The following is a 26,040-nucleotide window of genomic DNA, read 5'->3' on the forward strand; positions in this document are numbered from 1 at the left end:
TAGGTCTAGAGTGTGGCCTAAGTTCCTGCTTCACTCACCCGCTCTTTCTCTGATGCCAGTGCCAGTCTGGGAACCACACTTTGAGTCCCCGCTCCCACTGCTACCGCCTGCCAAAGGGGACCCATGCTGCCAACCCTGGACATTAAAGCTCTGTCTCAACTTCCCCAAAAGAACCAAACACCTCTCATTTTTCCTTTCCAGAAGATTCAGTCACCTGAATGGGCTGCCTCCTCTCATTACCTCTTCTTCCTTCCAAAATTTAAGTGTGCTTGTGTAGCATAAACTAGGGTCAAAGATTGCTCCCTAGCTCAAGGATGTCCCTCAGATGAAGTTTTTGGATTTCCAGTCAGGGTAGGAAGACGCACTCAGAAGGGGCTGGACCTGGGTATGAGTGAGCCAAGCTGTAGTACTTTCTAAAAGCACTGATAATATCAACACTAAGAATAATTATGGCTAATATGTATTGCAAACTAATTACTTACCAGGCATTATGATAAATGTTTTACTTATACTATCTTACTTAATATCTCCATAAAAACTCTGTGAAGGAGCAATTATCATTATCCACTTACAGGTTAGGAAACCAAGAAATAGAGTGGTCGGGGGAAGCAGAGTTGTCGGAGGTCACAAAGATAGTCAGTGATAAAGAATCTGAATACAAGTGGCCCGATACCAAAGCCCACACTCACTACTACACCACACTGCCTCATAAAAGATGGAAAATTCCATTCCCTTTTTAGAGATTCATGATATAGTGTGCCTTATGGGCTCAGATATACTCTACAGTAGAGACTTGCTTCACCTGACTTAACCCAGTATTTCTCAAACATCTTTGGCCATGGAAATTTTTATTTTGTCAAGTAATATTTATCAACATTAGAGACATTAGAAAATGCCCCACAAAACAAACTTCAGGCAATGTAGCCTTAAAGTTTAATTCTTTGGCTGCAGACAGACCAAATATAGAATTTTAAGCAGGAAAACCTCAGCCTGCCACTTTCTATCCAGAATGGGTAGGTCTCACACTTTCTCATGAGTCAATCACCTGGATTTCCAATTCCGTAGTTCTGAAGAATTTTCCCTTCTATCAAGTTCCTACAGAATGTTGATGATGTGGCCCAGGTCACAGTTTAACAACTGCCTTGGACATTGGGCAAGTCATTGTCCTTCTCTGAACTGTAGTCTTCCTATTTGTAAAATGGATACAATGATGTCTACTTTATGATGTCCTTAATCCCTATTAACAACTATTTATGAGTATCTATAATGTGCAAAATATGGTGCTCAGGGTGGGTATACAGTGGTGGTCAAATAGTAAAGGTCCTTGTCTCCAGGAGCATACAGCCTAGATGTGGGAGGGACAAGAGATAATTGTGTGTGACATGGGTCAAGTCAAGCATGGCCTTGAGGAGGTGCTCATTAAGCATTAGTTCCCTTCTTTCTTTCTTCTTTACTCATCTCCAAAAATTTCTTACCTATTCCTATATCCCTACCTATATTCATAAGCATCACCTCCTCCATGCCTCTCCCTCAATCCCCAACCCAATCATATTAATCCTTTAATTCACAATTCAGAACCCATTTTCTTACTGAAGTCTTTCTTAACTACCCCACCTCATGATTATCTTTCATTATGTTAAACATATGTAACACTTATCATCTACTTTCTACATGGGACTTCGAATGCAATCATGTTCCACTCATATACAGACACAGATAGAGATATTCCCAAGCAGATCATAAAAATCCAGGGGAAAATTCATGCCTTATCTTTGTTTCCAAGTACTCATAGAATACCTACCATTTTTTCTTCCCTCAGAGTGCACTGTTCCTCATAAATACTCAGAAAATTAGCACTGTATATTTGACTCACTTAATGAAATCTACTGAATCTCTATTAATTTGCTGTAAGATGTTAAAAATTCAGAGATAAATATAGTCCCTTTTTTTTATTAGATTTTATGAGCTCTTTGGGAATGGAGACAATATGGATTTCACATCTGAATCCTTAACAGTAGCACTGTATCTGGCACAGTGGAGAAAGCCAATACATTAAAAACAAATAGATAAATAAAAGAATGTTCTAGAAGAGCTTACCAACAAATGGCTATAATACATGGTGGCAAGAACAATAACAGAAGTCCACCCTCATGTCTAAAACCTAGAGGGAAGAATCTCTCTTTCTATGGAGTAGAAGGGTCCATAGGAAATAGCTAAGACATGGAAACCTGATACTGAAATATAAAACAATTTCTCCAACTGAAGAATGAAAGAAAGGCCCATAGAAGGGCCAAAGGCCAAAAGAAGAACAGTAAATGCAATGGTCTTACAAGAATATAAGCATGAGATGTTATCAAAAAATGATAGAAACTAAAAGTGATTGCTGGGGCACCTGGGTGGCTCAGTGAGTTAAAGTCTCAGGGTCCTGGGATCCAGCTCCACATGGGGCTCTCTGCTCAGCAGGGAGTCTGCTTCCCCTTCTCTTTCTCTGCCTGACTCTCTACCTACTTGTGAGCTCTCTCTTTCTATCAAATAAATAAATAAAATCTTAAAAAAAAAAAAAAAGTGATTGCCAAGAGTGGATAATAATAAATTTGAGAATATAGGAATGCAGATACCAGTTTGAAAAGCACCAGTTTGGGTTATACACTAAGGAATGTGGATTTTTATCTTGGGTCAAAAGTTATATACCTGGAAGTTTATATTTGCCAGAGTGATTTTAAATGATTTTCAATGGATTGTAAACATTAAAAATTGTGATATCTTATGTAAAAATTCAGAGATCTTTATTTGCTTATTTTTGCTTTTCCTGAAAAATAGAAACATCTAGCAATACTAAGCCCACATTCTTCATGGCACCCATGGCTAATGTGAAGTAGGGTTTGACCCTGTAATTTGGGGTAATCATGCTTAAACTTTCCACATGTGTTTTTTATTTTGGATTTCTTCCTTCATTCTTCCCTCATCAAATATCGCTGAGTACCAGGTGTCAAACATTTCTCTGGGTATTAGGGAAGCAGACACATCGGGGGGTCAGGGGCTCCCAGTTTAGCAAAGAAGATGAGTGGGCAAATAAATACATTTATCAGAATTATCAGCACTTTGCTAGAACTTTCCCATTGGTATGGGATAGGAAAAGTCAGACCTGGCAAAGTCCTGAAAGGCTTCACATAGGAGATAGGAGCAGAATCTTAAACACCAAAGAGATAAGGCCCTCCTAAAAGAACAAATGGGAGAATGGGTTTTCCAAAAAGAGAGAAAAGGTGAGGAGGCCCTATATGGAGAAGAAACTGAAGAAAGCCTTCAGGGTTTGATGTAGAGTAAATAATGGTAGAAGATAAGAGTGGGGGATGAGAAGAAGTGAGTCTGAACTGGTAGGCTGGAGAGTTGGATCCGACAAGCTCTTGAACTAAGAAATGTACACTTCCTTACAAAGAACCCCATGGCTCTGTAAGTACAGACATTCAATATACATGGACAGTGATTTCAAAACTCTACAAATTCTAAAATTCAAAAAACTCTAAAGCACTCTACATTTTTTAGTCTACACAAGATTTTCTTAGTACTAAAAATAGGCACTAGAACATACTTCAAAATACTTTTCAAAATAGATGATTGGATACAAACAGGTAAAGAGTACTATTAGATTTATTTTACCTTTCCAGTATCCCAGAATGCTAAGGCTGAGAGTTACCCTGTCGAGTGTCCCACCTCCCAGTTAAGAAATGGAAGCACAGAGAGGGAGAAACTTGCCTGAGGTCACACAGGGAGTAGGAGTAGAGCCGGGTCTAGGCCCTGAGTTTCTCCCCCTCCCTATTCTGGGTCCTAGATACAATCACTCCACTCAAGGGCTTCCTGTAGCATGGCCAAGCTGCTTTGCTGAGTCCTGTTTTCCATAACTCACTGCCTTTCTCAAAATTTCCTGTTTCCAGTGATTTTCATTAAAAAATTGGAATCGTGTTGCCCAGAGTGGGGGAAAATTCTGGTTTAAAGGCAACATGAAATTGCTCTTAACTTTCTGATTCAAATCACCTAATTAGAGGCATTATGCTCTTTGAGACAAGTCACAAATCAGAAAAGAAACTCTGCAATGTTTTTGGACCATATCCCTGGGAGAGGGCCGTGGAGGAGTTGAGGTGAGGGGGAGGGATTAATTAGGATGGAAAGGAGTCACAAATTACCCCTGCACAGTGGCTAGGATTGGGCCCCTCAACTTAAAGGTCTATAGGAAACACAGGCTGGCTGTCTGCTTGAACAAAACTCCTGCATGGAAAACTTTCTCGGCTTCTGCGTCTGGTTTTTCTCACTCTTTCCTTTTTCCCACTCAGTAGCATTTGAGTGGATTTGGGAGAAAAGTCTTACACCACAGCACATGGGGAAGCAACGTTCAGAATAAGCACAGAATTTAAACCACTGAAGAGCACTGAGTAGAGAGTTAGGAAACGTGTGGGAGTCAACCAGTCTTCCAAGGAATTTCCTCATTTTCCAGCAAGCCAAGGGCAGTCCATCCTCCTTATTTGTAGAGCCTGCATCTGCAAATCTGCCTGCTTGCTAATGTGGCCTAATGGTGCCATGTTTTCCACAACTGTGTGCTTTCTGTTGGTGATTTCATGGTTGAAAAGAGTGCCAGAGCACTGTCCAGTGTTCCTAAGGGCAGGAGAGCCACGGCATGCTTATGGAGAGAATGAACAGGTGAATCTTCAGTCAGATGTGAGTGATAACGTTGTTGAGCACCAAGTTCAATGTTAATGATTCGACAATAAATGTGAAGATGTCTTTACACAGAACCGAACATACAGTAAGATTATGAATTCATATGTTGACAAAGGTTTTGTGAACAGAGGCTCACAGAAACCTAACCCTGTATTTCCCCTGGGAGCAATGGCTCAGTGTTTGCTAATCTGGCACTTGTGGTGACTTTCTAGAATGCAACTTTACAAATTACAAGAACTGCCTGTAATTTATTGACAGGTCGAAAGTCCCCACTCCAGAGAGGCTTTCTTTGACTGCTCTATTTAAACCTGTGTATCTCCTCCCCTTCCCTGTTTTTCTCTATGACACTAAGCACTTTCTGATATAAGATGGTTTTGACTCTTTGTTTACTGTCTCCTCTAGAATGTAAGGTCTATGAAGGCAAGGGTATTTGTCTATTTAGTCCAATGTCTAAGTGCACAGCTGCAACAGTTGACAGTGCAGAGTATTAAGATGTTAAAATCATATAAAAAATGTTGGTACTTCCGTTTGGGAAAAAATGGAATCATAATCAAAATTAACATATATGCTAACCACAAAATGATTCTCCCACTCCACAAATTAATTTGTTCACCACTAAAATTGATCTAATACAAGCAACATAAGAGAAGGGCAAATTTGGAAATTCTGAAATGGAATTTCTTCTACTAATAAATAATTCTTGATTCTGGACACACGATAATGGAAAAAAACAAAAAAAAAGAAAAAAAAACAACCTGAGTTTTGGAGTTGAACAAGGTTGAGTTTAAAGCTCTGTGGGCCAATTTTCAGTAATATGCCCCTAGAAAATTTCTCTTCAAAACTCTGTTTTCTTCCCTGTGAAACAGAGATAGTATCTGTCAAAACAGTTAATGCATGCTTAATACAAGTTATGTTCTATTGAAAAAAAAAAAAAGTGAATGAATGAGACTACACTCATACACTCATCAAGAGTTCTGGGAAGAAAACCAATAAGCCTTGTTTCTCCTTCCATTGCTATCTTGGTAATATATTACTTTAGCCAAAATATGTACCTTTTGGGGGGCTTCATTCATAAAATAAAAGGGTAGATTCTAAGCATTTTGTGCATCATGTTCTGCTTTGAAAATATGAAAAAAGCTATGAATACTCTGTCTAGAAAAAAATGAATATTCAAATTTTGTACAACATTTCACTGACATAGTCAAGTGGTTCATAGAAATGCATCCGTAATTTATAGATCTCAAGTTTAGGAAATGGCAGTCTTAGACTAGGAAGAGTAAGTTCTCCTCCAGATCTTAACATCTCTTTTCTTATCCATTCCCTAAGGAAAAAAAGTCCTGAGAATTTATCACATGCATGACATTGAATTGGGTGATAGAGCACAGGGGACATAATAAAAATAAGACTCAATTTACAGCTCTGATGTCTAGCAGAAGAGAGGGGACAGTCCAATATAGAAGGGAAGAATCTTAGGTAGGGGCCACATACGAGGCAAAAGTGGAGATATGAAAAGCATAGGAGATAGTTGGAGAAGAATAAATAGTTCTGGTCTCTTCCTGGGAATGCCTGTCTGGCTTGAACATATGCAGGTCATGGGAAAAACAAATCCTCTTACATTGTCAGCAAGGGCACAAGAGGATTGTCATCATCTGCCACTGAAGCTATGGCCTACCTCCACCACCTCCTGGTACCCTGTATCAGCCAGTGTTCAGCACTCCTGATGGCCAAGGATTGCTTGGTTTTCTTCTTTCCTCCCATGTCATCATACACTAAGTACCCAGATTGTACTAAACAGTTTTATACAGGTTGACTCATTTCCAAGTCCACTCATTCAGTTACTGGTGGAGCCAACATTAAAAATCCACAAAGTCTGACTCCAAATCCATTGTCCTTTACCCTGCACCAGGATGCTTTTGCCTTAATGTGCCCACCCTTAATGGTAATTGGTGGAATTTGAAAGGATACATTGGAAGGATGCAGAGTTGAGAAGCAACCTGAAGGCATTTGGAAAGGGGTGATGGACATATGTCAGGATGTTCTATCAGTCATTGACCCCAAGTGAAGACTATACAATGATGAGAAGGGACAAGGACTTTAAACCATACTGCAGGCAATAAATACTACACCAGCATTACTACAAACAAATCTTATTTATACATCTCTTCATCAAATGTTCGATTATTATATAATTAAAACCAGTAACTATTATTATATTCATTTTGTAGATGTAGAGATGGGAGCTGAGAGATGGATGACTTGTTGAGTTCTTACTGCTAGTCAAGAAAAACCCAGACTTTGGACCCCAGGGTGAATGACTCTGCAGCCAGATTTTTCTCTACCATTGAACACTGCCTTTCTGGTTGAAACACAAACTTTGCTGTGAAGAGAGAACTTTCCAAATGAACATTCCACTCTGCACATAAGAAAATCTTAAAGGTTTAGGGTGAGCCGATTGATTTCAAATGGTCCTTTTGAGTAGATACCTCCATAACTCCCAATTTTCAACTTGTTTTATAGACTTCTTCTGATTCCATACATCTTTCCTCTCCTTTTATATGAGGACATCTGGGTTTCCAACTGGAATTCCTTCTCTACAAGTCAGAACCTTGACTGGACAGGAAATTAAGTTCCTTCTCTTGATTTCGCATGTTTGCCAGCTGTCCCTTCTGTTTCCCTTTTACAGCCCAGAGATACGCATGCACAGACCTTCTCTAGTCTAGTCAGGGAGAAACAACACTCCTACCTGTCAGCTGAACCTGAAGAATGGCCCTACAGAAGTCTCTACAGCCACTGCCTTCCACATATCCTGCTCTCCACTTCCAGTCAGCCAATTAGAATTTCCACATTAAGAGCACCAACATATCTCATCTTGGTACCTCTGCTATGCTATCACCATCATCTGTGACTCTCTAACCTCAAAGAGGGCTAACCAACTGGCCCAAAGCTTAGTCACCTTTTAAAAAAAACAAGCTCAAATACCTCTTCCTACAAGAAGTCTTCACTGATCTCCTCCAATGGATATTAATCTTTCCATAATCTTTCCCTCTTAGATCACCCTCAGCTGTGTACTTCTTTCTATTACCTTACATTAAATTATCAAAAGTTATAAAAATGTCTCATCTCCTCAACTTAACTACTTGATCCCTCTATTTTCTTATGACAAGAATTACATGGGATTAATGTTTGATTCCCTACAACACGATACCTTAAATTTACTAGTTAAATGCCTCACCAAAAATTATCATCTTCATAATGTCTTTAATTTAACAAGCACTTATTTTGAGCCACATATTTTTCATGTATTGTTTCTAGTCATTGTACTAACCCTGCAGGGTATTTTTCATTATCCTCCTTGTTCAACTAAGGAAACCAAGACGTGGTCAGCCAATAAGTGGAAGAGGAAGACTTCAAAATTTAGTCTGCGCTTCCAGAGCCTTTGACTGTGACACTGTAGTTTGGTGCTGCTGAAAACTTAACTCAGAATAAGTAAGGTACTTCATGGATTCAGTGGCATCTCTAAACTTTGATCCTCCACCCTCCTACCATGTGAAACAAAATTAAGATCAGTGAAAAGTTCCCTGAGCACCTCAAATCATTGTCCCTATATAAAAGGCATTCATTTTGAGAAATAGTATAGTGTGACATTCATGAACACAAATTCCGAAGCCAGACCGCTTAAATGTTGACTCTGCTATTTGGCTAGCTTGGTGCTCTTGGGAAGTTCTTTAACTCCTCTGTATCTCATTTCTCTATTTGTAAATGAGCATTATCATCATCACCATCCCTGCTTCCAAAAGCCTTTGGTGAGAATTAAGTGGGTGATATGAATATAGTGCTCCGGAATGGGCTTGTTTAGTTTAGTTATTACCAATGGGCCAGCAGCTACAAATGGCTGGCGTGTAGGTAGAATACAATCTTCAGATGATTGTAACTGTAATTGCTTCTTATAGTATATTCTGAAGCAGTCATTTATAGCAAAAATTTAAAATGTTTTAGATTATACATGCACACACACACACAATGTAGATTCCTACCTCCTCTTAGAAAATCAGAAGATCTATTAACTCTGAACACCTATTGCTTCCTGGCCATAAGCCAATGGGGCTGAGTAATAACTTGCCCAACTTAAAAAAAAAAAAGTCTCAGGTGCATCACTGGGGCCCTGATTTCCCTGTTGCCCTGGGCTTAGCCACTTCCTTTAGCTGTGTTCTGTGCTCTTGAACAAGTGATTCCTGTGTTCCATCCTTGCTAAGAATATTTTGAAGTGTTATCTAATCTACCGTATGCTTCAGTGAGTCGAGTTATCAAATTTTCCAGTCCAAACCCAATTTGAAATGATAAACTGGGCAATCATTCACATTAGCTAACTGATAAGAAAATAGGTATTAGAACAGATAAAACCTGGAGGAAGAAAAACCCAACAGCAGACATGGCCCTCCAACACAGTGAACCACCATATTCAAAATCACACTCCAAATGTAGCATTGCAATGTAGTATCATCCTACATGAATGCTTGCTTATTAAGAAGGAGCCCCTACCACCTCCCATGTTAAGGCCTTCCTCAATATTTTATCTTCTTAGTAGGTCTGCTCCAATCTCCCTCAGCCATACTGTACACTGTATACCAAACCAGAAGGAATGTCTTAACTCCCTTATCTCCTAGAGCACAATTTAAGAAATTCTACTCTCATCCTGATTGCAGCCTTGTCCACCAGGCTGAGAGTCTCTGAAGCACAGGGTACTGTAGAACTTGCTGTGTGCCCCTTAGGGCTAAGCAGAGTGTCTTGGAGTTATTTGATAATTATATATTTGAGTGAATTTTAAGAAAATTAAAACTATCCATTTTTCTAGTCTACCTAAGCAGACAGTATGAAATATAATTGTTCTCATATATTTCAATCACATTTAAAAAATTTTTTTCAAAAAGTATTGGGTATGTAAATGTGCCAATTCCCATAAGAAATATCCATTTTTATTACTTTCCCCTTAGAACTAAACATGCCCAAGCCATGAATTGGCTTCCTCTATTTTTTTCTGCTTCAACTCCTGATACCAGTTTTCCAGTTTTTTATTCATTTTTTTCAAAGATTTTATTTATTCATTTGTCAGAAAGCAAGAGAGAGAGTGAGAGCACACACAAGTAGGGGAGCAGCAGAGGGAGAGGGAGAAACAGGCTCCCTGCTCAGCTGAAAGCCTGATGCAGGACTCAATCCCAGGACCCCGGGATCATGACCTGAGCAGAAGGCAGACATTTAACCTACTGAGCCACCCAGGCGCCCCAGTTTTCCAGTTTTCTAAATAAAGTCTTACATTCATCCACCAGGTCTTACCTTGCACCTCACCTCCTCTGAAAAGCTTCCTATATCTAAGACTAGATTTAAGTCTCTCCCTTGAGCCCCTACAGCTTCCATGCACTGTCACGCTATGAAAATTCCCTAGACCATCACCTCTGTAAAGGCCGTGATTATGCCCCATTCACCACTGAGATCCCTTGAAAAGACTAAATGCTCACAGAATATTTACTGACTGACAAAAAAAATTAAGGAATGAATCAACAACTGAGCGAGTGTATTTCCAAGGTAGTTGTAGGAGCCCGATTCTAAGTTATCATCATTATCAGAAATGTTAAACACAGGGGAGCTGAGCTGAGAAATGCTTTGGCCAACCCTGCCGTCTGTCGCTCCCATCACTGGCTGCCTGAGCTCCAGCCCTTCATCCATTATATACCCACCGAGCTTTCCCGAAGCTGACCCCATGCAGGCAGGGCTGGGGGCGGGGGTTGTTTTCCAGCCTCACCAACCTAATTGTTCTTCATTTCCTGCCCGTAAATGGTACAAGGTGTGGAGTTGTACCTCCCAATGTCCCAATTTCAATCATTTGTCTACATTAATCGACACTAATGGCTTTTACAAATGTAAGTCTTTAAGCTCCAGTAAGTTACATGTGTTTGAGAAGACCATTGCAAGAACGCTTCCAGGAAAATGTTCCCCAAATATCCTGAAAGCAGGGAGAGAGCCCAGCATTCCAAAGCCCTGTGCCTTTGCTCAGCAATCCCTCAAGAGATTGGGTTGTTATTATTAATAAAGTGTGACTTTCTCCAAATGAAAGAACAAAACCCTGTGTTTTGCATGGAAAAGACAGGCACAACAAGAACCAGATCCCATCAGTTCATTCGACACCAAAAGTGGCATGTATTTAACTTCCATCTTTTCTAAAAAATATTTTTAAGGAATATGATGGCATTAGATAAGATTTTTAAAATATTTTTGTCCTTGAGCCCAAGATTAGATTATTCTGTTGTCATCTTGGAAGAGCCACTGTCAGTCTTTTTTCATTGTTATTGTATTCAACCTAATAGAGTCTCATACCCTCTTTACTCATGGAATGTTATACCATAAATATACCTTTCTGGCTATAATCACAGTTTTAAGAGTTACTATTTATTTTAATACATAAAGTTTAATATATTTAACCACTGGCTATTATTAAACATTAAAATATAAGACCAATAATTTAAAAAAAAAAACAATAATTAAGAAAGTAAGCGATGGATTAGAAAAAAATACAATACATAGCAGCTATAAAGATTATAAAAGATTCCTTACTCATCTTGGCATTAGCTATCTGATTAGCACCCTTTCTAAGAATTCACAAATATATTCATTCTGGGAAGCAGACACAGGAAGATAAAATTCTGTTGATAAGAATAGACTGCAGGAAAGAATATTTTTTAATAATTTTTTTAAAACTATAGGTGCAATAATAAATGTGAATAATTCCAAGTCCCACATTAGACAGTCTCTAATTCACAGAAAAAAAGTCAAAAAATCTAATTATATATTATTTACTTAAAACAGTATTGCCAAGATTAATTACCTGATACAACTAGAAAATAGTTTCAGAATTACATTGTCTTAGCCTGAATTCCCCCCAAAAGTAGATACTAAAACAAGAGCCAGTGCACAAATAGTTCATTTGAGAAGTGAGCCTGCAAGTCAGAGTTAGAATCAGTGCAAATGAAACACACAGAGAGAAGATTAAGAGGATGCATGATTATTGATCCTGTCACTGCTATGGATCGGACACTTGATCCTGCCAGGACTCCTAAGGAGCCCTCTAAAACGTATCTCAGAGCTCTGTCCCAGGGGTGTGAGTGAAGGAAGAATTTGTATTCACTGGCTCTCCATCCCATTGGACAAGCATAACCCCAAAGAAATTAACTCATTCAGACACAGACCTTTCCTGGCTTTGTCAGTTAAAGTAATACCGCTCCCTGTTGATTGAACTGGGTGTCACAGCAGCACCTGAGGTAAGTCCTGCTGAAAGGACCTGACGTGTCTCACAAGAGGTATCTGGTAACAGTCCATCCTTGGCATTGTTCAGATTTGCTCATGTGTTCCATTAAATTTATAACCTTCAAGGAGGTAGCTAACTGCTCTTCTGCAAGTGAAAAAAGCTAAGGTTCTCATAGTCACAGCTATCCCAAGACTTAATTAGTATTCATCATCTCCCTTCCCCCAACACCCTCTACAGATTTCCTTCACTCCCAGCCAACATTTCAGCTGGTTGAGGCTACTTTCCTGGTGAACTGTCTCAGGACATCATCCCTAAGAGAACTAAAGCCTCCACTGCTCCCATGCATGGTTTATTTTGGTTGTCAGCTCACCATTACCATTGTGCATGGCAGATGGATCTGTTGGTTCCTGACAAACTCAGCCCTGCTTCTGTTCTGCTGCAGCAACTCTAACTCCTCTTGGTAATTAGGGTCCATTACCCCCACCAGTATAGCAACTCTCATCTTTGCCTGTTGGTCCAATGATAGAGGAGCCCAAAATGGCCAGTAGGGTGTTTCCAGTCTTACCAACTGTATGAAATTTGAAGTTCAGTTTGAAGTTAGTGGAAATATTACTGTGTCTCATGGTAGAAGTGCCTTCTCCCACCTATGCTTGGGAACTAGAGCCTTTAATCCATCAGATTCTGCTGATTGAGCCCCAAAATTCATCCTGAAGATCTACATTTTAGGAGATCTACCATAACCAGCTCTCTTAGCCTGGGTTCCCCCAAAGGCAAAAGCCAAAACCAAATCTTGTATGCAGGTAGGTTTATTTAGGAAGTAATTCTAGAAAGGAGGGATGAGGGGCGGGAGAAAAGTGGAAAAAGAGAGAGATGGAGGAGGAGAAGAATGGAGAGAGAGCCAACACAACGATGTATTGTTGATTGGGTCATCACTATGGTAGACAGGTTCTTCATAAATCTATTTTGAAATTGTCCACTCAGGAGTCAAAGAGAGAAGAATTTCTATCACGTTAATGGTTAATTTTCTCTTTCCATAAAACTAAGTCACTAATTGTTGCCAAAAGTCCCTTTCTTTAAAACCCTACATTCCTGACATGCAGCATAAGCTAATTTTATTTTATTGTCTGGGTCAGAGACATTTTCCTGTATCAGATGTCATTTTCTATTCTTCTTGCCATGAACTTCTAAATTATCCTGCCTCAAAGCTCCAGAATTAGACTTCTGTCAAGTTCCAGGACTCTGACAATCCTCCTCCCTATTCAGTGCAACTTCCAGTGGTTCCCATGGTGTCCCTGTTTCCGAAGAGGCTTTGCTTCTCCTCCTCTAGCTCTCCCTGACCACTCTCCATGCATTATGAATGAATGTCATGCTTCCCCCACCCCTCAACCCATTATAGACCAGAACATATTGTGATGCTAAAAATCGTTGCCAAAAATTCCTGGCTATGATCACATTGAACCCTGAAGAAACACATTTTATTTTCCAGATAGACTGAAAAATAGCATAAACTCCAACAAGTGAGTTTTAACTTCTTCCCAAAGAATTTCTGGCTTAAGAGAGCACTGGAGGGACTCAGAACACATGGGTTTGAGTATGGCCCTGACACACCAGAGAAGGGATGGAAACCAAAGCTCTAAAGGGTAAAACTATTTTCCCATCTATGAAATCAAGTGTAAGATATATTTATCTGTTGAGTTTCTAAGAGGTTCAAATGCAAAATTAACTAACATTTGCATATCTTATCATTATCTCATACATCATCAATATGGTGTTATCGCATTATTGTTAGTTTAGTATAAACTGGTCAAAACACCTACCTACTGGTCTTCTTCAACACACGTTTATTGAGAACTATTTTCCAGGTCTGGATGTAAATTTCAGTGCCTATTAATAAAGGTTATTTAACAAATCGTAATGAAACTCTGTTCCTTCTGTATGATTAGCTTGGACTACCTTAACAAAATACCATATTCTGGGTGGCTTAAGCAACAAAAAATTGTTTTCTTACAGTTTTAGAAGCTAGAGGTCCTGCATCAAGGTGCTGGAAGATTCAGTTTCTGGTGAGACTCTCCTCCCAGCAGGTGGCTGTCTTCTGGCTCTGTCCTCACACGGCTTTCCCCTGCATTAGTACAAAGAGAGAGAGGGATCTGTGTGTCTCTTCCTCTTCTTATGAGGACATCAATCATAGTGGACTAAGAACCCTCCTTTATGACCTCATCTAACCTTAATTACCTGGGGGAGGCTCTATCTCCAAACACAGTAACACTGGTGGTGAGGGCTCCAACATATGAAATTTAAGAGTCAGAATTCAGTCCATAACATCTGAGCTTGCAATATAAAACAAAAGAAAGAGAGCTAGAAAGATCCCCCCATCCTTTTTTCAGATTCATGCATTGAAAATAACTCCTGGGGTCTGTTTGTTAGAAGAGAACCACCTCTCAATCCAAAGCCACCTCTGCCTTAAAACCCTCACCCAGGGAAGCCATTTGGCCACTGCTTTTCTGGGCCTTCCCCCAGGCTGGGCCTCCGGCCTTCCTCACAGCCGAGCACTGGCTGCAGCTCTGTTGTATACGCCTTAGTCTTAGACCAGAAGAGGCTCATTTTTGCTTTCTTTGCTTAAGTTTCAGAATCTGCCTCTCTACCTGGCTCCCCTAATTCCCCCAACCCCACTACTGTTCCTCTCTCTTCCCCGGGTGCCAGCAAACTACAGAAAGTCTGGAAATGCAAGGAAAATGGTATGTTTATTTGAACTTTTGGATTAACGACTAGACCCAATGTGTAAGTATGGAGATACTTCAACTAAGGTGTCTGGAGACTGAAGAAAAGTATATTGAATATCTATATTGAATATATATATTTCCCTACTCGAAAAAGTAGGTAATATACTGTTTTAAAATAAGCTTATTCTATTATTCAGTTATTATTATCATATTATTATAGTATTATTATTATTATCAGTTATTATTCTATTATTATTCTCATTCAGTCTTCTGAGTTTTGGGTATCTTTTTAAGGGGTATCTTTTCCCCTTCTCCCTTCCACCTGGCTCTTGTCTCCTGGGTCTCCGTGTGCCTTCCCCCCACATTGTGCCTCTCTGCTCCTCTCTTCCTCGGAGCCTCTTCCTCTGCCCTGGCTCTTGCGTCATCTCTGTCTTCCCGTTTCTCCATCCTGAAGTCTTCCCTCCCCTCTCCATTCTCCTGCCTCTGTCCTGCTCCTTCTCTTCCACAGACACCCTCTGATTGCGGCTCTGCCTTCATAGTTTCAGCACAGCATTTTGACCTGAGAACCTTTTTCCAATTTCCTGCCATATTAACAGCGAAGTTTAGAGGAGAGTAGGGCAGAGTCTCCTATGAACAGAGGAGTTGCTAAATGAGTAAATGAGCCCCCTCACTGAAAGAGTTCAAGAAATGCGGTCTTCTCATCGTAAGCTGTAACAAGAGTGGTGTGTGTCTAGGCTGGTCACAGGGACTCAGTCCCCAGCCAGACGGAGACACATTTATTGAAGGCAGACAGGATCCTGCAGAGGACTCTCAACCGAAAGTCAGGAGCTCTGCAGGCAAAGCAGAGATCTGATATTCACAAAGTCTTCAGAAAGTCCCTGGACCTCTCTGGGCTTTAGTTGTCTCAGCTCTAATACAAGGGAGTTGGAGTGATGGTTTTTAGGAACCTTCTGGGTTTGAATTGATGACTATGATTTCTCCTTCATGTAGTAGTATATTCCAAATATATAATAAAAAAATATGTCATCAATGAATACAGATGCCAGTCCGTATGTATATAAAACATACATGCAAATATGTGTGAGTGTATATGTATATAAAACATAACATGCATATACACACACAAAAACACACATTCTTTGGAGGAAACACTCTCCAGAAAGCCATTCTGGGCCTTCTTTCTTACACACTACAACGGGACCTGGATGGGAAGAGACTTTACTTACCTAAAACAATAAGATTAAAGAAAGACTTTGGAAAACATATCACAGTGAAAACAAGGTTAAGATATGGAATTCTTGGAGGTGGTATTTTTGGAATTTGTTTTATAATAAAATATAGGCATTGTACTTTAAGACTAAATCAGAGGGATGCCCAGGTGGTTCAGTCAGTTAAGCATCTGCCTTTGGCTCAGGTCGTGATCACAGCCAGGGCTCTGGGACGGAGTCCTACATCAGGCTCCTTGCTCAGTGGGGAGCCTGCTTTCCCCTCTGTGGCTCCCCCTGCTTGTTGTGTGCACGATCCCTCTATCTCTCTCTGATAAATAAAATTTATCTCTCTTAATAAATAATTTATCACTCTTAATAAATAAATTTTTTTTAAAAAGACTAAGTCATATATTTGAGTCCTGATTCATAAATACTTTAAAGGTGGTGTTTATTTAAATGCTAATGATCAGGGGCACCTGGGTGGCTCAGTGGGTTAAAGCCTCTGCCTTCAGCTCAGGTCATGATTCCGGGGTCCTAGATTGAGCCCCGCATTGGGCTCTCTGCTCAGCAGGGAGCCTGTTTCCCTTCTTCTCTCTGCCTGCCTCTCTGCCTACTTGTGATCTCGGTCTGTCAAATAAATAAATAAAATCTTTTAAAAAATTAAAAGATAAATGCTAATGATCCACTAGATTTGAAAAGTAAAATGAAATTAGCAAATTACATTAATGGATAGTAATTATGGAGAGAAATATGTTCTATAAACTATATTCCCTTTATAAAAATATACCCACATATGATTGGCCACACTGGGTGTTTGAAAGCTAAACATACAGGCCCCAAGGAAGGAATAACATCATTAATTAATTAATTTAATTTAATATTTGCAAATGTCCACCATGAACCTGCATTCTAAAGAAATTGGCTATGGCTCTTGCCTTTCTAGAGATGTAAGATATACAAATAAAAATGCATGAACTGTATTGTGATCTGCTTTGAAAGACAGGACATGAGGCAATACAGTAGCAAACATGGACGACGGGAGTGGGAATACTGGGTGTAGAAGACATGACAGTCTGGCGGGGGGCGGGATGCGGTCCTGGATGCCTCCTCCATCTTGCAGGCCAAGATGGAGGACCAGCAGTGTGGAATAAGGCTGTATCTCCAGAGTAACTGGCCTCTTGTATGGAGGGGCCATTCAGAACTGCTTCCTATGGCTACTAGCCACTTTCCCTGTGCTCGGACACTTGCCCTGTCCTCTGCTGCCAAAGGTGGCAAATCTAGATCTCTCTCTCCCCTACACCCGTCAGCTCCTCAAGGCCCTGGAGAGCCTGCTAACTGCTCAGCCTTCTCTCTGACAGCTCAGATTTTGCCGAGGCCTCTCCTCCACTGTGTGCCATGGTCCCTGTCCTGCCCCATGGCTCTTCCCCTTGCTACTGCAGGTCCTGTGACAAGCTTGCTGACTCTGAAACCAGTGACTTTCCACACCTCCTCAGGGGCCTCTGGGAAATAGGAGTCACCTGATCGTACAACACAGGAAGGACAGGTGGTTTGGAAAAGCCAAGTTCTGGTCCCCCACCTGCCTCTGTAATTGTGCACACATAAGCCAGAAGGAGAGCCTTTTTTCCCAGTATCACTCACCTAACACCTACTACCGCTCCCCACTCTGGGCTGAGATGCAAAGAGAGGTCAGGGCACAATCAGCCTATCTCTCCTGACTCGGCCACATGTCTCCTTCCCAGAGTGTCTCCAGCTGGAGGCAGAGGCCTCAGGGCTCTCATTTCCTGCACATGTGTTCTTCCACATTAAGACAGCAAACCTGTGGGCCTGGATGCCACAGGTGGAAGGAGTAACTTTTCTACAATTAGGGAAGAAACTGTGATTTAAGAAGTTGGATTCTTCATATGATAAAGGAATTTAGAAAATCCTCTCTGTTGTTGCCAACTCAATTCCAATCCCCCCATTCTTCCTGACTATAGATCCCCGCTTTTGTTCCGAGGCATCATGTGCCGGTGAAAAGTGCTCTCCTCCCCAGATCCAAGGGTTGGCAGGGCTGGCCATGCAGCCAAGTCCTCGCCAATGAGCTAGGAGTACGGTTCTCCTTTAAAAACAAAACAAAAACCAATTAATAAATAAATAAGTACAAAACAAAACAAAACAAAAAAAAAAAAAAAACAGCTTAACTGGTGTTTGTTTTTGGTGTCTGCCCTTTGTCTTTCCCCCTTCCTCCTGCCAGGAATGCAGAGATGATGCCTAGCAGTGCGGTAACCACCTTGCAAGCTCTGACGAAGGGTAATAGGAAGCTGCCGGGAGCCTGGGTCTGTGTCAGGCCTGGTTCCATGAAACCATCAGAACCGCTGGGAAGGTGGAGTTGGGGGTGGGCGGTGGGGGTGGGGTGGCAAAGGATTGCCTTATGTGATTGTGGGGGCTGTCTAGGAAAGTCTGCATCCAGTAAGGCAGCCCATCAGGAAGGGTGGACTGGGACACTGGCACCCGAACAAGCTGTGATCCACAGGTGAAATTTCTGTTCCCTCAGGGAAGACTCCATTCTTCTCTTAAAGTCTTTCAAAGGACTGAGTCAGGCCCACCCAGATTATGGAGGATAATCTTCCTTACTTAAAGTAAACTGATTATAGATTCTAATCACGTCTACAAAATACCTTCACCAGCACAAGATTAGCATGTGAGTGAATAACCGGGGATGGGAGCCTAGCCAAGTGGACACACAAAACCACCCACCATGGGGTCCCCAACCACAGGATGATGCCAACACATTAACTCTGGATTTGTTGTTATGCAGAATAACAAAAACAAAAACAAGACAAAACCAACCAACAAACAAAAACGGTTTCGGTCTCAGTAGCCAGGTTTGGGTTGCACTCAACCAAACGCAAGTCCTAATCAGGATACATTCTTTCTCCACAAAACCAGCTTTGAAGCTTTTAACTTTCTACGGACTCAAACAAATATCTGATTTTTAAGTCAAAACTAAGCAACAACCTTGTTGTAAGAAGGCACTCGGCTTTTCCCCTAAAGATCTGAAATCCACTGCTTCTAGAGTGAGAAGGCCTGCAGGCCAGAAGATTTATAACATATGAGAATAAAACTGAACATTTTTTACCAAAAAAAAAAAAGTATCCCCATTATAATATATATTTTTATAATATATATACTTTTCTACTTACGTAGAAAAATAATTTGATCAAGGCTGGAACCCAGAACTGCTTGAAGCTAAAACCTATCCCCTTTCTCCGATGCCGTGTATGAACAAAACTCTCTGCTTGGCCATCTCGGGGAAAGAGAATCGCCAACAAAGCCATCTGGTGAATTTCTTTAGAACTCTGTACTCCTAAGCATGAGCATCATAAAACTACTGCCAGTCATAGTCAGCTAGATCAGATGGATTCAATATTAATTCATTCTCACTCTATCAGTATTGAAATCTCAGCCTTTATGTCTTATTCAGAATGACAGATGTAGGTTCATCTATGGCTATATGGAAAAAAAAAAAGAAAAGAAAAGAATATTAAAGCTGATCACATCTCAGTGCTAGCTCTCAGAACCCACAAACACATGGCCTGGGGCAGGGGGAGAGGTTAGCCAGAGCTTTGCTGTTTGTACTTGTTCTTGTCCAGTGAGCATGTCAAGATGGGACCATTAATTTATCTGTGTCAACTTGATTTTGAAAACATTGGTGCTGACCTGCCAAGACAGTATGGACCCTCCCTTCCCCCCAAAGACCCTTGATAATAAAGAATCCTTATATGTTCACAGAGTTTTATGGGATCTTTCATTTAGCCCCACAAACAACTTTAAGAGCTGGGGAGCGGAAAGATTTTGATCCCCATTTTATATACAAGGAAACAGCGTCAGACACAAAATGACTCACTTGAGTTCACATGGCAAATAAACCACAACACCCTCGGTGCTCCCTGGGAAAGAAAGAGAGGAAAAAACAGCATCATAGAGTACTTAGAAAAATCTTTTAGAAGTTGAATGAAACTTGGGACAGTTTATCTTGCTTATGATGAGACGCCAATGAATATGAAAGAGGGTAGTCCTCTGCTTCACTTCTAACGGGAAGACCAAGATTTACAGAGTCTGCCCAGACCCATGTACATTACATTATTTCAAATGTTACTTTCTTGTGAGGTCATTGAGAGACAGTGTTGGGGAAGCCAGGCATGTCTGTCTGGTTATTATCCTTTATATGTTATTAAATAAAAATTCATGTCTGAATTGTTCTAAGGCCATGTTTTCAGAGCCCATTACCTCTTGGGCCAAGTTAGGGGTGTGGCAAGAACACTTAGTCACTAATGAGGTCCCCTGTGGGTGGTCATGAATGGCAGGAGAAGATTAAAAGTTCACCTTTTTCCATGGGCTAAAAATGAAACTAGACCTAACCCAGAGATAGGCACAGCATATCCTCTCATATTATTTCCTTCTGATCCTGTCCCAGAAGAAGATAATAGTAATTTGCATTTGCCTGGCACTTACACTTCCCACTTAATAGGGAACCCGAACTTATGTGGGAGATCAGGGAAGACGTCTCTGAAGCAGTAACTTTTGAGTTTATCCCTGAAGCTAAAAACCACCTCCTTTCTGCTACATTGAGTATTGGCTAAAGTTGCTTCTTAGCTGCCAGTGGCAGAAGAATCATGACAGCCCTCTGAAGTGGATGTGTTTAGAAGTCACTTCCATAAGAATAATCATTATAAAACCCGCCAGTAATACATATGGAAATTCATCCTCTTCACTGTTCATCTGCATCCTCCTCTCTATCGAAATGGAAATCTCAGCCCCCATGTATTCTGAATGACAGGCATAGGCTAAAGGTAACTGTGTGAAAAACAAGATTTTAAAAAAAAGTGTAAGCATTTTATAATAAATAAAAATATAAAAAAGTGTGCATTTGGTGGGGAGCAAGAACGGGCCATTGGGTGTTCAGCACCAAGAAGGGAGATTTCAGGGAGAGGTTAGCCCAACTTGGAGGGTAGAGTAGGTAAAACAGATGCTTTTTTAGAAAATACATACAAATATATGTATAAATAAATAAATTCTATCTAGATATACACATCAATTCATTTTGGATTCTACTGAATATACCTCCAATTATATTACTATAACCATATCTTAATTCTCTCTATATTAAAATGAACAGATTTTTAGCACTCTTATCTACTTTATTTTCTCTGCTTCTCTCAAGTCCCTTTGTTCCTACTGCCTACCACAGTGCTTGGTGCCACTGTACTTCCTAAATATTTGTTATATAAATGAAAATACTTCTCCCCCGTATTCTGCTTCACATGATCTACTTCTACTGCCATCCATACTGAGCGCAGATGTCAGCACATAGTAAGTTCGATAAGAACTTGATCAACTGAACTGAACTGACCTCTTCAAACTTTGCTTCCTGAGTTCAAAGGGCTTCACTGTCAACACCACTTAGACAACCCACGAGCTCACCTTCCCATTGCCAAAAAGGAGAGGTAACACGATGCAGAAAAGCCCCACTCTGACAAGTCTGTAGAAGGGTCTGGTTTCATGGCTGGAGACCTAGCAATCAATTAGAGAAAGGGAACGGTTGCCATTGGAAACCTCGAGGCCCTTAGGCTGTCAGAGGGAGTGAAAGGCTGGAAACTAATCAGGCATAATGAGCTTACAGTACCATAGATCATGTCAGCCAGCATTTTTATTAATTTCCTGCCCAGTGGCCATGCACAGAGGACTGATTCATCCATTAGTCCTTCCCCAGCCTGGACGCTAAATCACTTGTCAAATCAGGACCACAGTGTTGAAAATTCTAGAGTGACATAGTGGCAGAAATAACGTTCATCATCCCTAATTCCCCACCTTTGGAGAGCATCTTACCCATATTTCCATCTGAAAGAGTGAGATGACTCTGAGAATGTAGAACTATTAAGGACGAGGAAGCACATCTAGCCTAAGGATGGCAACAGGATTCATTGGTAGTACAGCACATTGGACTAGATCAGGAGTGGCACAAATAATGGCACCCTTGCAGCTACGTCGCCCTTTTCTGCATCCTCGACAGACACTGCAAATTAATTACTCCATTTCATCCTGGGAACAACTAAAAATCCTTCTGCATATAGCATACCATGAACTTACTACCAATCTCCAAAGGTAAGCAGCTGAATATTTCCTTTTTTTTTTTTTAATTTTCAGCATAACAGTATTCATTATTTTTGCACCACACCCAGTGCTCCATGCAATCCGTGCCCTCTCTAATACCCACCACCTGGTTCCCCCAATATTTCCTTCTTAATGATGAGCATCAAAAGAAAAATTTTAGTGTGCCCCATCTAGCTCTTTTTTAAAGTTCCTGATTGAAATATCTGCCATCCTTTTAACACATATTTTCTGGCCTCTGCAGTCTATCTAGCTATCTACAGGTGTTCTTCTTTCCATATCTAGGGAAAATCCTCCGGGTTAGGGTAAGCTGCCAGCAATGAGTATATCACATAGAGACTAAGCCCAAGCATGAGGATCTGGGTTCTGGGTTATCCTGAGAAGGGGAAACTGAGGGAGCCAAAGGATAGTTTTATAGTCAGAGTTGAATGTTTAACTGGGGAATTGCTTCTATACAAAGAAATAAATACCAGGACTGTGAAGAGATAAGCACCCAGGTAGAGATCAAGAGTAAGTATTATGAATGGAGACTATATATCCTAGAATACCTTTTCCATTATGTGCAGACAAAACAGAGATTGGAGGGGTATAATATGTCATTCCAGGAGGCACATACAAGGAGATAATACATAAGCAGAGTTCTGACAAATAGGAGGGATTGGCCAATAAAGAGGCAGCAAAGCCCAGGAAGGGCATCTCAGACAAATGGAACTCCAAGTGCAAGGTTCAGAAGCTCCAGAGAGTTTCAAGGTGATTTCCCTTAGGTTACCTCTTTTGGAGGCCAAGATAATCTTTACATCACAAGTGTTATGATCTCTATTTCAGAGTGAAGGAAACAAAGGTCCGATGAGTTTACCGTAACTCACCCCGAGTCACAGGTCTAGCTGTACAGACAGGAAACTAAGTTCCTTTGATCAAGAGCCCAGGCCCTTTTAATTAGATTCACCACCTCCAATGGAAGGGCTGATAATACCTCTTTTATTTTATCTGTGGTGAGAGAGGTTCTTAATGAATGAAAAACTGATAGAGAAAACAACACTGTATCAAGCTAATGGTAAAGAAATTGTAAGGATATGAGATCAGAGTTGGCAGGCAGCCCCTGAAATGGGGGAAACATTTATGTTCAGTTCAAACATGTCAACAATTTAATCCGTGTTGATTTGGTTTTGTTATTGCAAGGCACACAGTAGCCTGCTATGAATGTTAATAGATAATTTCCTTTTTGCAAAAAAATCTTTTTGCAAAAGATTGAAGCAGACTAGTAGAAACCTAAGTATTTTCTTTCTTCCGTTCATGCTTTTAACAAAGATGAACTGAGTCTCCCCACTACGCCAGCTATTACAGTAAGCATTGTAGAATCAGACGCTCTTAATATACTCAAATGCTCACAAGCTACTGTGAAAATAGAAACCAATAAGTACAACCTATCAACAAACATGTGGAAGGAGAGGAAAGTGCATGCCCAGGAGCACACAAAGGAGCAAACTACTAACTTGGCCTGAGTGGACCTTGCCAGAACTTGAAAAGTGACCAGAGGTGGCCAGAGATATAATATGAGCATCTAAAGAAAGAAATACAGAGATTATAACCCATGGAATAAAAACGACTACGTATATGAGTCCATGTGGATCTAAGCAAATGACAGAGGAGGAAAAACTCTTTCTTACAGCAGAAAGCCAACTAATGAAAGTAGAAAAAGTACTGGATTTGGAAGAACACCATTTAGCAACCATAACAATAATAACCAATTCAGGAAAGAATTATCAATGGGGTGTGAAAACTGGTAGGTGAAGTTGTGAGGAGTAGCAGGATATCTGCATAGTTTCAAAGGATCTCTCAAAAATGTTTTTACAATAAAGAAAACGGGAAGACACTAACTAAAACCAAGGTTCAAAGGTTAATATCAGTAAGGGGACAATTTGATAGCACCAGCCTCCTAATATGAAGCTCAGAGAAGAACACAAAATCATTCTGTGATATTTATAAAAAATTTATTATCAGGATCTAATCATGAGTTAACATCAGATAAATCTAAAGGAAGGGACATTCCATAACATAACTGACCTGTACACTTCAAAACTATCCATGCCATGAGGCACCTGGCTGGCTCAGTCAGTAGAGCATGTGACTCTTGATCTCAGGGTTGTGGGTTCAAGCCCCACATTGGGTATAGAGATTACTCAAAAGTAAAATCTTCAAAAAATGTCAGGCCCATGAGAGACATAGAGAGACTCAACAAAATTGCTCTAGATTAAATATGACTGAAGAGACAAGACAATTAAATGTAATGCATAAACCATGATTTTCTATTGTTACAAAGGACTATAGAGCAATTGGTGAATTTTGAATGAGGTGAATAGATAATAGTGTTGCATCAGTGCTAATTTTCTGATTTTGTCAATTAGACTGTGGTTATGAAAGAGAATGTCCTTGTTTAAAAAAGAAAAAAAAAAACACTGGAGGATTTAGGGATAAAGGATGATCATGTCTGCAACTTATTCTCAAATGTTTCAGAAAATACTGTAAAGAGAAAGAGAAAATAATAAAAGAAATTAGTAAGATATTAGCCTTTGGGGAATCTGGGAAAAAGGTATAAAGAATATTACGGACTGAATGTCTATGTAACCCTCAGAATTCACTGATTAAAACCTACCTTCCAATGTGATGGTATCAAGACATGGGATCTTTGGATGATAACTAGGGTTATCAGATGAGGTCAGTAGGGTGGGTACCTCATGAATGGGATCAGCACCTTACAAGAGTAATGACCTAGCTCTCTTGATCTCTCTGTCTTTCAGCTAAGGAAGAATACAAGGAGAATGGGTGGTCTGCAGCCAGAGAACAGGCCTTCCCTGGAGCCCAGTCATATTGGCACCATGATCCTGGAATTCTCAGTCTCTAGAGATGTGTGAAACAGATTTTGTCGCTTCTAAGTCCCCCAGTCTTGGAGCCTTATGATAACAGCCCAAACTGAGACACGGGTAGTCTTTGCACTATTCTAGCAACTTTTCTGTAAATTTGAAATTATGTTAAAAAAGTTAAAAGACTCTGAAAAACAATCTGAGGGGTTTGAAGTGGTGGGGGGTTGGGAGGTTGGGGTACCAGGTGATGGGTATTATAGAGGGCATGGATTGCATGGAGCACTGGGTGTGGTGCAAAAATAATGAATACTGTTATGCTGAAAATAGATAAATTTAATTTAAAAAAAAAGTTAAAAGAAAGACAAGTAAATAATGTAACCTGGAGAGCCGGGTAACATTGGTGGTTGTGAATTGTCCAAAACTGCAAGAGAACTTGGGGGAAAGAGAGCAGGCAACTTGATGGAGAAATAGGGTTATAGATGATTCCCCCTTGTCTGTATTACTTTATAAAATTGTTTGTATAATGAATAAAAAGGTGTTACAGTACAGTGAAACAATGAGCGGTGCTTCCCTAGGCAGAGAAAGTAGAGAAAGATAGAGAAAAATAAATAGCACATATAATGATGATTTTTAAAAACTTGGCATCACACAGCATTTACTATGTGCTAGACAATCCTCCAAGTATGGTATTCATATTAGCTCACTGACCATCCCCAAAACCCTATGTAGTCTTACTATACCCACCTCATTTCATAGAGGAGAAAACGGGGGCACAGAGAAGTTAAAGAACTTACCCAAGTCACCTGGTTAGTGAGTGACAGAGAGAGGATTTGACTCCAGGGACTATGGATGTTGGAGTCTGTGCCCATAATCATTACATTATTCTATTATTAACTTTTAGGCTTGCATAGTGTCTTATGAGAGGAAATGTCCAGATTCTCCTCAGCCATTTCCTGTTCCACTTTTTTACAATAAAATGAACTGATTGTGAAGAATTTGCAAAGAGATTCAAAAAGCTTGACAATATACTCCTTGCAGACAAAGACCATTCACACATTTGTGTACCCAAGAATCTAACAAAATAACAATGC

The 26,040-nt window shown here is 40.3% G+C and overlaps 1 long non-coding RNA gene across 3 annotated transcripts in view; it reads right to left on the reverse strand.

The window, feature by feature from the left end:
• The window catches only part of LOC131809425 (uncharacterized), an 86,600-nt gene extending 72,442 nt beyond the window's left edge, over window positions 1-14,158 (reverse strand). For all 3 annotated transcript variants that reach the window (XR_009345167.1, XR_009345165.1, XR_009345166.1), the window contains exon 1: window positions 14,019-14,158. This is a non-coding gene — a long non-coding RNA (uncharacterized LOC131809425). The remainder of the gene's footprint in view (window positions 1-14,018) is intronic.
• Between the last annotated feature and the right edge of the window lie 11,882 nt (window positions 14,159-26,040).

This window comes from Mustela lutreola, chromosome 10 (genome assembly GCF_030435805.1).
Source record: "Mustela lutreola isolate mMusLut2 chromosome 10, mMusLut2.pri, whole genome shotgun sequence".
In the NCBI taxonomy this organism is placed as follows: domain Eukaryota; kingdom Metazoa; phylum Chordata; class Mammalia; order Carnivora; family Mustelidae; genus Mustela; species Mustela lutreola.